This window comes from Phragmites australis, chromosome 12 (genome assembly GCF_958298935.1).
Source record: "Phragmites australis chromosome 12, lpPhrAust1.1, whole genome shotgun sequence".
Classification (NCBI taxonomy): Eukaryota; Viridiplantae; Streptophyta; class Magnoliopsida; order Poales; family Poaceae; genus Phragmites; species Phragmites australis.
The window spans coordinates 28,302,822-28,313,187 of NC_084932.1; the positions used below are offsets into that span (position 1 = coordinate 28,302,822).

General features: G+C 44.9%; 1 non-coding gene across 1 annotated transcript; it reads right to left on the minus strand.

Moving 5' to 3' along the window:
- Window positions 1-1,115: 1,115 nt before the first annotated feature.
- LOC133887573 (small nucleolar RNA Z247) lies at window positions 1,116-1,253 on the minus strand. The gene has a single exon (XR_009903609.1). It is a non-coding gene; the product is annotated as a small nucleolar RNA Z247 (small nucleolar RNA).
- Between the last annotated feature and the right edge of the window lie 9,113 nt (window positions 1,254-10,366).

The window sequence follows — 10,366 nt, forward strand, 5'->3', positions numbered from 1 at the left end:
GGCGTTGATATTCTCCTCCCCAATCAGATTGAACACATTTGATCTTCTTTTCAAGAATTCTTTCAACACGGTTTTGGAACTAAAGGAAAATATCAAACACTTCATCTTTGGAGTGTAAAAGATAGATCCAAGAAAATTTATTGAAATAATCTATAAAACTGACGCAGTACTTGTATCTTCCAACAGATTGAACTGTTGGACCCCAAACATCAGAGAAAACAAGTTCTAAAGGAGACATGGATCAATAAACTGAACTAGTATAGGGAAGTTGATGGCTCTTTGCCTGCTGACAAGCATTACAAACATTTGTATCTTTTGAGCTATCATGCTGCAATTTATTGATATGCAAAATAGACTGGACTACTTGGTATGAGGGATGGCCAAGACGAGCATGCCATTGCTCTTTATTGATTGATGAACTGAGCATGGCAGTCTTGAAACCTCTTATGGTGGATGGCTCGATCGGGTAGAGACTTGATTCACACTTGCCGCTGAATATGCTTTTCTTCGACGCCTGATCCTTTATCACAAAGTAATTAGGGGAAACTCAAGAAATACATTGTTATCTTGGGTAAGTTTATGAACGGAAATTAGATTCTTAGAAATTTGAGGAACACGAAGGATATGTTTGAGAACAAGAGGTTTTACAGTAGTATTAATAGTACTATAACTGACATGAGATATGTGCAAACCTGCGCCATTGCCAACTTGAACTTGATCACTGCCATGATATTTATCCTTGATGGTAAGACGATCAAGATCACTTGTGATGTGATCCTTGCTCCTGTGTCAGTGTACCAGTTAGGATCAACCTGGTATGACGTTGTCATGGCTACTGTTGGAACAGAGGAGGATTCTTCATTGTATGTTTTGTCATAGCGATGCAATCACTTGATAGCCGAGTGGCCAGGTTTGCCGCACACTTGGCATGACACACGTGGACCACGGCCACCTTGACTGGAGTTACTTCCACCATGATTACGACTGTCACGTCCACCGCATCCACGACCACGGTCCCATCCACCAAAGCCACAGCCTTGATGGGCGCAACTAGTGAAGTTGGCCGAGCTGTTGAAGTTGAGTTGCGCTTCTGAATTGTTGTGTTCCAAGCGAAGTTTGCAGCTCATGAGCTGAGCATAAACTTCATCGAGGGTGATGTCGCTGGTGTTGGCGGTGATAGTTGTCACAAGAGAGTCATAGTCGGATCCAATTCCTGCAAGAATATATGAGATGATATCGTCATCATGTAATGGCATACTGATGGTAGATAGGGTGTTTGCCGAGTTCTTCATGTTCCTAAAGTAGTCAGTTGTAGAGAGTTCCTTCTTCTTCAAATTGGCGAGCTGCATGCGTATTTGAACAACACGTGCTGGTGATCGAGAGGCAGATGTGTTTGGGGGAGATGTGGTAGATAAGGTCAATATTGTCTGGCTCTGGTACCATGTGAAATTTTGCCGTAAGGATCCCTGCCGATCCCTTCATGTTTATATAGAATCAAGACTTTACATATTGGTTGCATTTGAATTGGGTTAAATCAGATTACAGATGATCCTAACAGATATTGTCGGATAGCTATAGTACTCGATTCAAATACAATTCCTATTAATCGGCTGAATACAAATCTTACAGATACAACTAAACCAAAACCAATCACATGCCAAACTAATCTATCACATACCAAACTAACCTCTCTGTTTAACACAAGGACTCAAATGCCTGTGAACCAAGATGGCAGAACACAACTCCTGGCTGTTTTTCCGATTGATCTCCGAGCTTGTGCAGTTGACTGAGGTTCTTGAGCTCTTTCAAAATGGCCTTCCCCTCTGCAACACCGACATCAACAACACCCAGTGTGTGCAAGGCTGTCAGATTCCCAGTCCCTCTAGGAATCTCAACACCAGCGGTTATATGATCTGTGCTAGAAGGTCGATGTTTGCAGAAATCAGGCAACAAGGATACCCACCTAGATGGCATGTGCCTTGGCGGTGTTGATTCATTCGTGCCATCACCGTGTGAATCTACAACAGTCATCCGAGCACAAATGTATTGCAGCTTCTGTCGCCTGATTATGCTCTTCGGTAATGTGATTGTGGATGTGCCTCTGATATCAAGAGTCTGGAGCTGCCTGAGGTCACCCAAGGAATCTGGTAGGCTAGTGATTGTTCTGCATCCTCTTAGGGAGAGAAACTTGAGGCATGGCATGAGCTTTGTCATCTGCTCCAGGTCACAATCTGTTACACCTGATGCGTTCTCTAGATCCAGTACCCGAAGCAGCCTCATCTTATCAGTGTTAGAGATAAGCTTCCTAATGTATCTTCATTTGTATTTAGTTCGGCTCTTGTTCATAGATACAATCAAATCTATAAAGGCTAGAGATATAGAAGGCATATATTTTCAACGTAACTGTACCTGATACGCTTGAATTCTTGCCATGTTTCCCGGTCTATATTAACATGTAACAGCGGCCTCTACAAGGGTAACAAACGCTTCACCAATTCTTTCATGGTATCAGAGCAACCTCTTCTACTCGACACATCTATGTCGACCGGCAAATCCTTGTCATCCTCCCTCTCTAGCCTGACCGTGCCATCTCTACTCGGTCATCTGGTTACAGAGAAACTCACCAAGAATAACCATGCTCTATGGAAGGCTCAAGTGTTCCCAGTTGTGCATGGTGCGTAGCTGGAGGGCCTGCTCGATGGATCTGAAGTTGCACCCTCTAAAGAAGTCGACGTCCAATAAGGAGAGAAGACAGTCAAGGCGCATAATCCTGCGTACATGCGATGGATAGCCTTGGATCAACAGGTGCTTAGCTATTTGCTATCCTCTCTGTCCAGAGAGGTTCTTACACAAGTAGTGACAATCAAGACTGTAGCTCAAGCATGGCAAGCAATCAAAGATATGTTCTCTTCTCAAACATGTGCGTGGTCGATCAATACCTGCATAGCATTGGCAACAACTCAGAAAGGCAATATATCAAATCCAGTCGTGTCCGCCATCGTCGCGTGAGTTGAACCAATCACTATAAGTGAATTGTACGCGCAGTTATTAAGTTTTAAAACTCGGGTGGACCTTCTCCAGGGAAGCTCTTAGTCTTCGTTCAACGATGCGTCCCGTGGTGGTCGTGGTGGCTTCAACAGCCGTGGCCGAGGAGGATGTGGGTGTAGTCTTGGCCGAAAAAGAAATGACTACTCCAATAATGGTGGCCGGTCCAACTACAACAACAATGAAGGCAACAAAACCCGACGCCCTAGATGCCAAATATGTCACAAGGGCAGTCATACTGCTGCAAATTGTTGGCATCATTTGATCAAGACTATATCTCTGAAGAAAGAAGTGCAAGTGTGGTGACAAATTCTTATGGAGTTGATACAAACTAGTACACAGACTCAGGTGCCACAGATCACATCACCAACGAACTAGATAAGTTTGTTGTTCATGACAGATATGCAGGCAAGGATCAAATAAAAACGACAAGTGGTGCAGGTATGAATATTTATCATATTAGACATGCTATTGTTCGCACCCCTAATCGTAATATTCATCTAAAAAATATTCTTCATGTTCCTAAAGCTGCAAAAAATCTTGTTTCTGTTCATCGCCTTGCTACTAACAAGAAAGGCTTTCTTGAATTTCACCCCAAATTTTTCTTGATTAAGGATTAGACAACGAAGAAAATCCTTCTTTGCAGCAAGTGTGAATGTGGCCTCTACCCTCTTTCTTCCAGCCCAATAGAACCGAGAAGGCAAGTGTTGAGTGCTGTCAAGCCCACCTTGGCAAGATGGCATAGTCGTTTAGGTTATCCTTCTTATTCCATTGTTCAACATGTTGTTACTGAAAACAATCTCCCATGCCATGGTGAGATCAATAAAGAGTCTGTTTGTTATGCCTATCAACAGGCTAAGAGTCATCAGTTGTCTTATCCTAAATCTTTTAGCGTGTCTAGTGCTCCTTAGGAGCTTATTTTCTCAGATGTTTGGGGTCCTGCTCTTGATTCTTTTGGAATAAAGAAATACTATGTTAGCTTCATCGATGATTACAGCAAGTTTACTTGAATTTATTTGCTTAAATATAAATCTGAGGTCTTCCAAAAATTTCATGAATTTCATAATCTTGTTGAGAGACTATTTATTAAGAAAATTATTGCTACGCAAACTAACTAGGGAGGAGAATATGAGAAGTTGAATTCCTTCTTCCAACAAGTTGACATAACTCACCAAGTTTTTTGTCCTCACTCCCATCAATAGAATGGCTCAACTAAACGTAAACATCGGCACATAGTAGAAGTAGGGCTCTCCCTTCTTGCCCATGCATCCATGCCTCTGAAGTTTTGGGATGAAGCATTTCTTGCTGCTACATACCTCATCAATCATACTCCCAATAAGATCCTCCAGTTTGCTACTCCCCTAGAAAAGCTATTCAAGGAAAAACCAAATTACTCATGTCTACGTATGTTTGGGTGTGCTTGCTGGTCCAACCTACGTTCATATAATTCTTGCAAACTCCAATTCCGATCAAAACAGTGTCTTTCCTTGGATATAGCAATCTTCATAAATGGTGTTGGTGCAAGAGATCGCCTTGCCCCAGCAAGTACGGCGAGAGTTTCTTCTAAGGAGGAGACTCAAGCTTCGAGACGAAGTTTGAGAGGAAGGAACACCACGAATGTATTGATCGTAAAGATATGGACTGGGCTAGGAGGAGTATCACAGAAAAACTTTATGAATATGCCCCTCCATACTATGTTGAGCATGTCCTTTTTTCTTCTCCTCTTCCAAGTGACCACGACCCCCTATTTATAAAGCAGTACATAGCTTAGTGTACAAGTTATCACGATGTACGAATATCTAGGACCTGGCTGAATTACTGTGCCTTATCCTAGATAACTACATTTTACCCTACATAGAAGATAAATATCTACCGTGGTAACTATGTTGGTGCTTGCCCCTTGAGGGGTGAGCCGGCTGCCAATTACGGCCCGGCGCTGCTCTACCGGGGGTGTTAGGATGACTTGCATCGTGTTGGGGTGTCAGGATAAGCACCACTTGCACTGGCACTTATCACCCATCACCTTGTGTCAGGTCAGCGGCAAAGAGGGGGGTGTCCTTTCTTCTCCGATATTATCTCCGGAGGCCGGTCGTGCCTTTAGGCTTCGGAAGGCCGCATGGGCACCGGAGGGGCGGCCCAAAGGGGTCCGCAGCCCCTAGGGATAAGGCCTCCTGTTGAGTTTGGAGGCAGAAGGCTCCGGGGGTACTTGTTGTAGCCCCGAGTCTTCGGAAGGCCACGTATGAGCCAGAGAGGTGGTTCGAAGGGATTTGTTGCCTCTGGGAATGGGGCCTCCTGCCGAGTTTGTAGGCCGAAGGCTCTGGAGGGACCTTTGAGAACAACTAAAGTTAATCAGGAACAACTAAAGTCTAAAAGGTGAAACTTGGTCTAATATCAGCACAAAGCTTAAACAATAAGAGATACTAGCAAGATGATCACAAAAACTAATTGTATGGGAAAAATCCCAAAACTACACAACTAAATAAAATTGCACAAATGATGAGACAAGAGATTATCCTGGAGTTCGGCCACCTCACAAAGAAGTGCCTACATCTTCGTTGAGGAACTCACAAAGAGCTGGGTCTTTTCTAACCCTATCCTTTTCTAGCGACCACAAAGATCAAGCTAGAACTTCCTTACTCAAGTCGATATCGATTACAAACTTCCCGTGGCACTCCACAATGATTGGGTGCTCTAAGGCGACACCTTGCCGTCTAGGAGCACAAGACTCCAAGAGCAATCATCACAATGAATGCTTGATGATGAACTCAATGCTCAAGTGACTCAACTTCACTCCAAACACAATCTCACGAATTTGGCGCAAAAACTAGGCACTAGAGATGTTTGGAGGGCTTTTAAATGCTCTTGGAAGGCTTTATGACAGTGGAGCTCAGCAGCAACAGCAAGCCTTTAATGCTTGGGGGTGTGGGAGTATATATAGCTCACTCTCAAAAAACTAGCCGTTACTGTTTTGACATACCTACCCCGGAGTATCCGGTGAACACCGGAGTCTCCGGCCTAAAATCCAAAACAGCATCAGAACGGTCTCAGAACTAGCCGTTACGGTTCTGTTAAGCTGCCGGAGTCTCCGGCCCAGACTTAGTTACCACAGAGACAAAGTCCGAAGACTTGCCGGACTCTCCGGCCTCTCCAGTTACCGGAGTATCCGGTGAACACCGGAGACTCCGATCTTTTAAAATAAATACTAACCGAGCGACCCTTAGCGGAGTCTCTCTCGAAGACTCCGGCCAAAAACATTTTTCTACCGGAGTATCCGGTGAACACTGGAGACTTCGGCCTTTTTCTACCAAAAATAAATGCTTAACCGAACGACCTCTGGCGGAGTCTCCCTCGAAGACTCCAACCTAAAAACTCACCAACTACCCGAGTGTCCGGTGAACACCGGAACTCTGGACAATTAAAAATTTGGAACCGAGGCTCTTCTGGCGGAGTTTTTCTCGGAGACTCCGGCCTAAATACTGAGGACCGGAGTATCCGGTGAACAATTTAAATCATATTGAGTACTACTCATTGCTTCTCTTTTCTTTTCGAGGGGCATCAATCGTCGTGAGTCTTCACAATTGAGACTAAGACCTGTTCATGGCTTCGATAAACATATTAGTTCCTTAATCATTTTGTCATCAATAAGACAAACCCACTTAGGGGGTCTAGATGCACTTTCAAGACTTCTTCGAGAAACTCCTCAAACCATCTATCCCGACAGTTCGGCGAATGAATGCTACCCAACTCGACCAGCAGTATGGTCTAGTCAGCGAGGCAGAATCCGTAGACACGGATGCTGCACTACTCGAAATGAACCGACTTGGATGACTCTGTACCAAGCCTATCTTGAAGGTCGAGATATTCTTGATGATGATTCGTCTGCAGATAAAATTTCTTGTAAGTCCAAGCTCTACTCATTGGTAAACGGCAAGCCCTACTGAAAGGGGAGTAAAGGGATCTTGATGAAGTGCATCACGCAGGAAGAGGATAATAAAATATTGCTTGATATCCATGGAGGCATGTGTAGTAATCACACGTCTTACCGCACCTTAGTCTGAAAACCTTTTCGCCAAGGATTTTATTGGCCGACTGCCCTCCAGGATGCTTTCGAGCTGGTCAAAAAGTGCGAGAGCTACCTTTTTTTTGAAAGGAAGACCACTCGACTAGCCCAAGCTCTGCAAATAATTCCTCTTTCTTGGCCTTTCTCCGTTTGGGACTTGGATATCATAAGACCGTTCCCAAGGGCCCAGAGTGGTTATAAATTCCTAATTATGGCTATCGATATGTTCACTAAGTGGATCGAGACCGAACCCATGGGAAAGATAACCACAAAAGCGGCTAAGAAGTTCATGAGGAGTATAATTATTCGATTCAATATTCTGCATCGTATAATTACGGATAATGGTAGCCAGTTCAGAAGCGGGACCTTCACTGTGTTCTGTGAAGAATTTGGCATCAAAACATGTTTCGCCTCAGTGGCTCACCCTCAAAGTAATGGTCAGGTTGAGCGAGCCAATGGCATAGTCTTGCAGGGTATCAGAACTCGGGTCTTCGACAGGCTAAAGGCTTACTCGAAGCATTAGAACTCCCCTCGGTACTATGGGCCATTCGTACTTCGACTAACAGGGCCACCGATGGAACTCCGTTCTTCTTAGTTTATGGAGCAGAGGCAGTGCTCCCTGCTGAGTTACAGTTTGAATCACCACGAGTGGAAAGTTATTCAGAGGAGAGGCAAGAGCAGTTACGAGCGGACGACATTAATCTACTCGAGGAGTATCGTGATCAAGTGTCTAAGTATCAGCAAGCATTGTATAGATACCATAGTCAGAAAATCCAACCCAGGAAACTCACTGCTGGGGATCTTGTCCTGTGAAAGGGTGCAGAAACAGACCCGATGCCATAAGTTATCACCTAAGTGGGAAGGGCCATATATAGTAGTCGAAGTTACTCGACCAGGATCAGTACAATTATCTGCTTCAAATGGAGAGATACTCGAGCACTCGTGGAACATCGACCAACTCCGACAGTTTCATTCATAGAAAAGGTAAAATACAGGTAGTTCAATTATACTTGATTCGACTACACACTTTTTCTTTTTCTTCTAACCTGTGTAGCTAGTGCAAAGTTGACGGAAAGGATCCGCCTAGCTCTTGCAAATAGTGTAGGTTCTACTTTCCCTTGAACGAGTCAAGGAACCGTCTATACTCATCCCTCAGATGGTAGCTGATCGCGTCGAGGATTGGACGTTGGCCAATGTAAGGGCCAGAGAGAGTGGCTGAGGCAAAGACCTTGCTGGAGCTACTGACCGCCGCGGATGATACCGAGTGGTCTTTTGTAGGATGCGAAGGCGATCTAGCGGTTGTCGATGGAGAAGACGACCGTATTCTCTCTACCACCAAAGGTTTAGGGGTTTCATCACCGAAGACCTCGTTGGCGACCCGGTCGATGATTTCATCTAGATCACCACCATCTTCATCTCCCTCCTGCATGAATCGTGTTGCCGGCTCGTGTCGATCATTCTACGACATCAACATCAAGGAGATGCCGGAGGTGGCAGGTGAAGGGTCGGTGACCTCTGACGGACGTTCTGTTCTTTCTCCTCGCAGGCCTCTCGATTGATTCCTCCTCGTCAGAAGAAACAATGATGATTCCCAGAGGAACCATGGCGAGGGGCCTTGGGATGAGAGATCCTATCTCTTCACTTTCTGGATCGGGCTTGGGAGATGACAGTGGAATCGAGGCCATGGCTTCAAGCTCTACGAGTTCTATTGAGCATATAGGAAGAAAAGAGGAAGACGAGGTGAAAAACAAACGACCTCGAGTCCCCTCTATTTATAGCGGTGGGAACGGGTCGCACTGTACACACAGAGTCATCAAGATCCAATATCGCTGGGCATGATAATGAGGCCATCTCGGTCACGCAGTACGTCTGGCGAAAGTTGAGGCGTCGTTGCGGTATTATGACCTATCTATTCTATGTAAAGAGGAGCGCATAGTCATGATGATGAGTCAAATCAAGGGTTGTGGTGAAAATGAGCATGAGAGGGAGTGGGTTTTTAATGCTCACCTACCCGCCTATTCGACTTTACTCGATGACCGTGGAATAGTTATAGCCATGAGCTCGGGGGCTAGCACTCTCGAGCGTGTGATCGAGAGTAGTGTGTCGATGCTTACACTCTTTTTCTGTCTTGATTATCATATCGACCAGAAAGCCGAGGGCTACATCGCACGTTTTCTTTCAAGAGAGAAGAAGATTGTTCACACATTACAATAATGGATAAACCTCTAGCTTCCTCTCTCGTTCTCTTAACTAGCAATGCACGGAAGCTACTGGGCCCACTCCGACCTGGTCACCAATTGGTTGGGCCTTCTTTCTCTGGAACTCTTCCTGGACTTCGTGGGTTCTGGGTTGGTAGGCGTTGCTTGAGCTGGGCTGGTGACAGAGGGGGTGCTGTTAGGGAGAATGCCCTACCCCTAGGGTGTCAATTAGATGCAATGCATAAGAAATAATGTAATAATATGAAGGCAACGATTGCCCCCTGATCCAAGGGTAATTGACTATAATGCCCTCTAGTCATGTGGTAGAGCTGGACTCAGTGTAAAATCCTAGGGCAAAAGTGGTAATCGTCGCGTCCCTTATGCATAAAAGAAGCTCCCAAAGGCCAAGGAGGGCAGACCTCCATTCATTCACTCATTTTTCGCACTCTCTTCCGTCTCTCCCAGGTCCTAGGCTTATCTCTTCCTTTTCTTCCAGCTTGAACTCTCTCTTATTGGAGAGAGATGTCGCTATCTATCTGTGGGGGGATTTTCGATCCCTAACAGTAGCACACAGGTAATTCTCCAGTTCACTCTCGTCTAACCTGTTTGTTTGTTGTGTGTGGTACGGTCCAGCAGTTGATGATTGCATCGACTGAGCATCTGGACATGGGAACAATAGGGGGAAATGAGCCACCGAAGAAGTTTGGATATAATTAGCCAGGTCAGCAAGACCAGTTGATACCTAAAAAATTAATTGAGCCATAGACTTGGCGAGCCCAATCTTCGCCGGATTCCTTGAACCAATGGATCTGAACTGTCTTAATCAGCTAGAGGCCACTGATTGGTAGATGCCACATGGACATGGGGGTAGATTGATAAGAACAACACACAATTTGTTAATTAGACAACCTACAGCATAAACTAAGTTTACACGCATACCACCACAATTCACAAGTACATTTACTATGTACTCGTAATTGATTTGCTGTCAGCCAGCTGCGAATGTAATGACGAAGGCCCAGCCCTTACATGGTCAAAGTCTGCTTGCTAGTGGAATAATTTG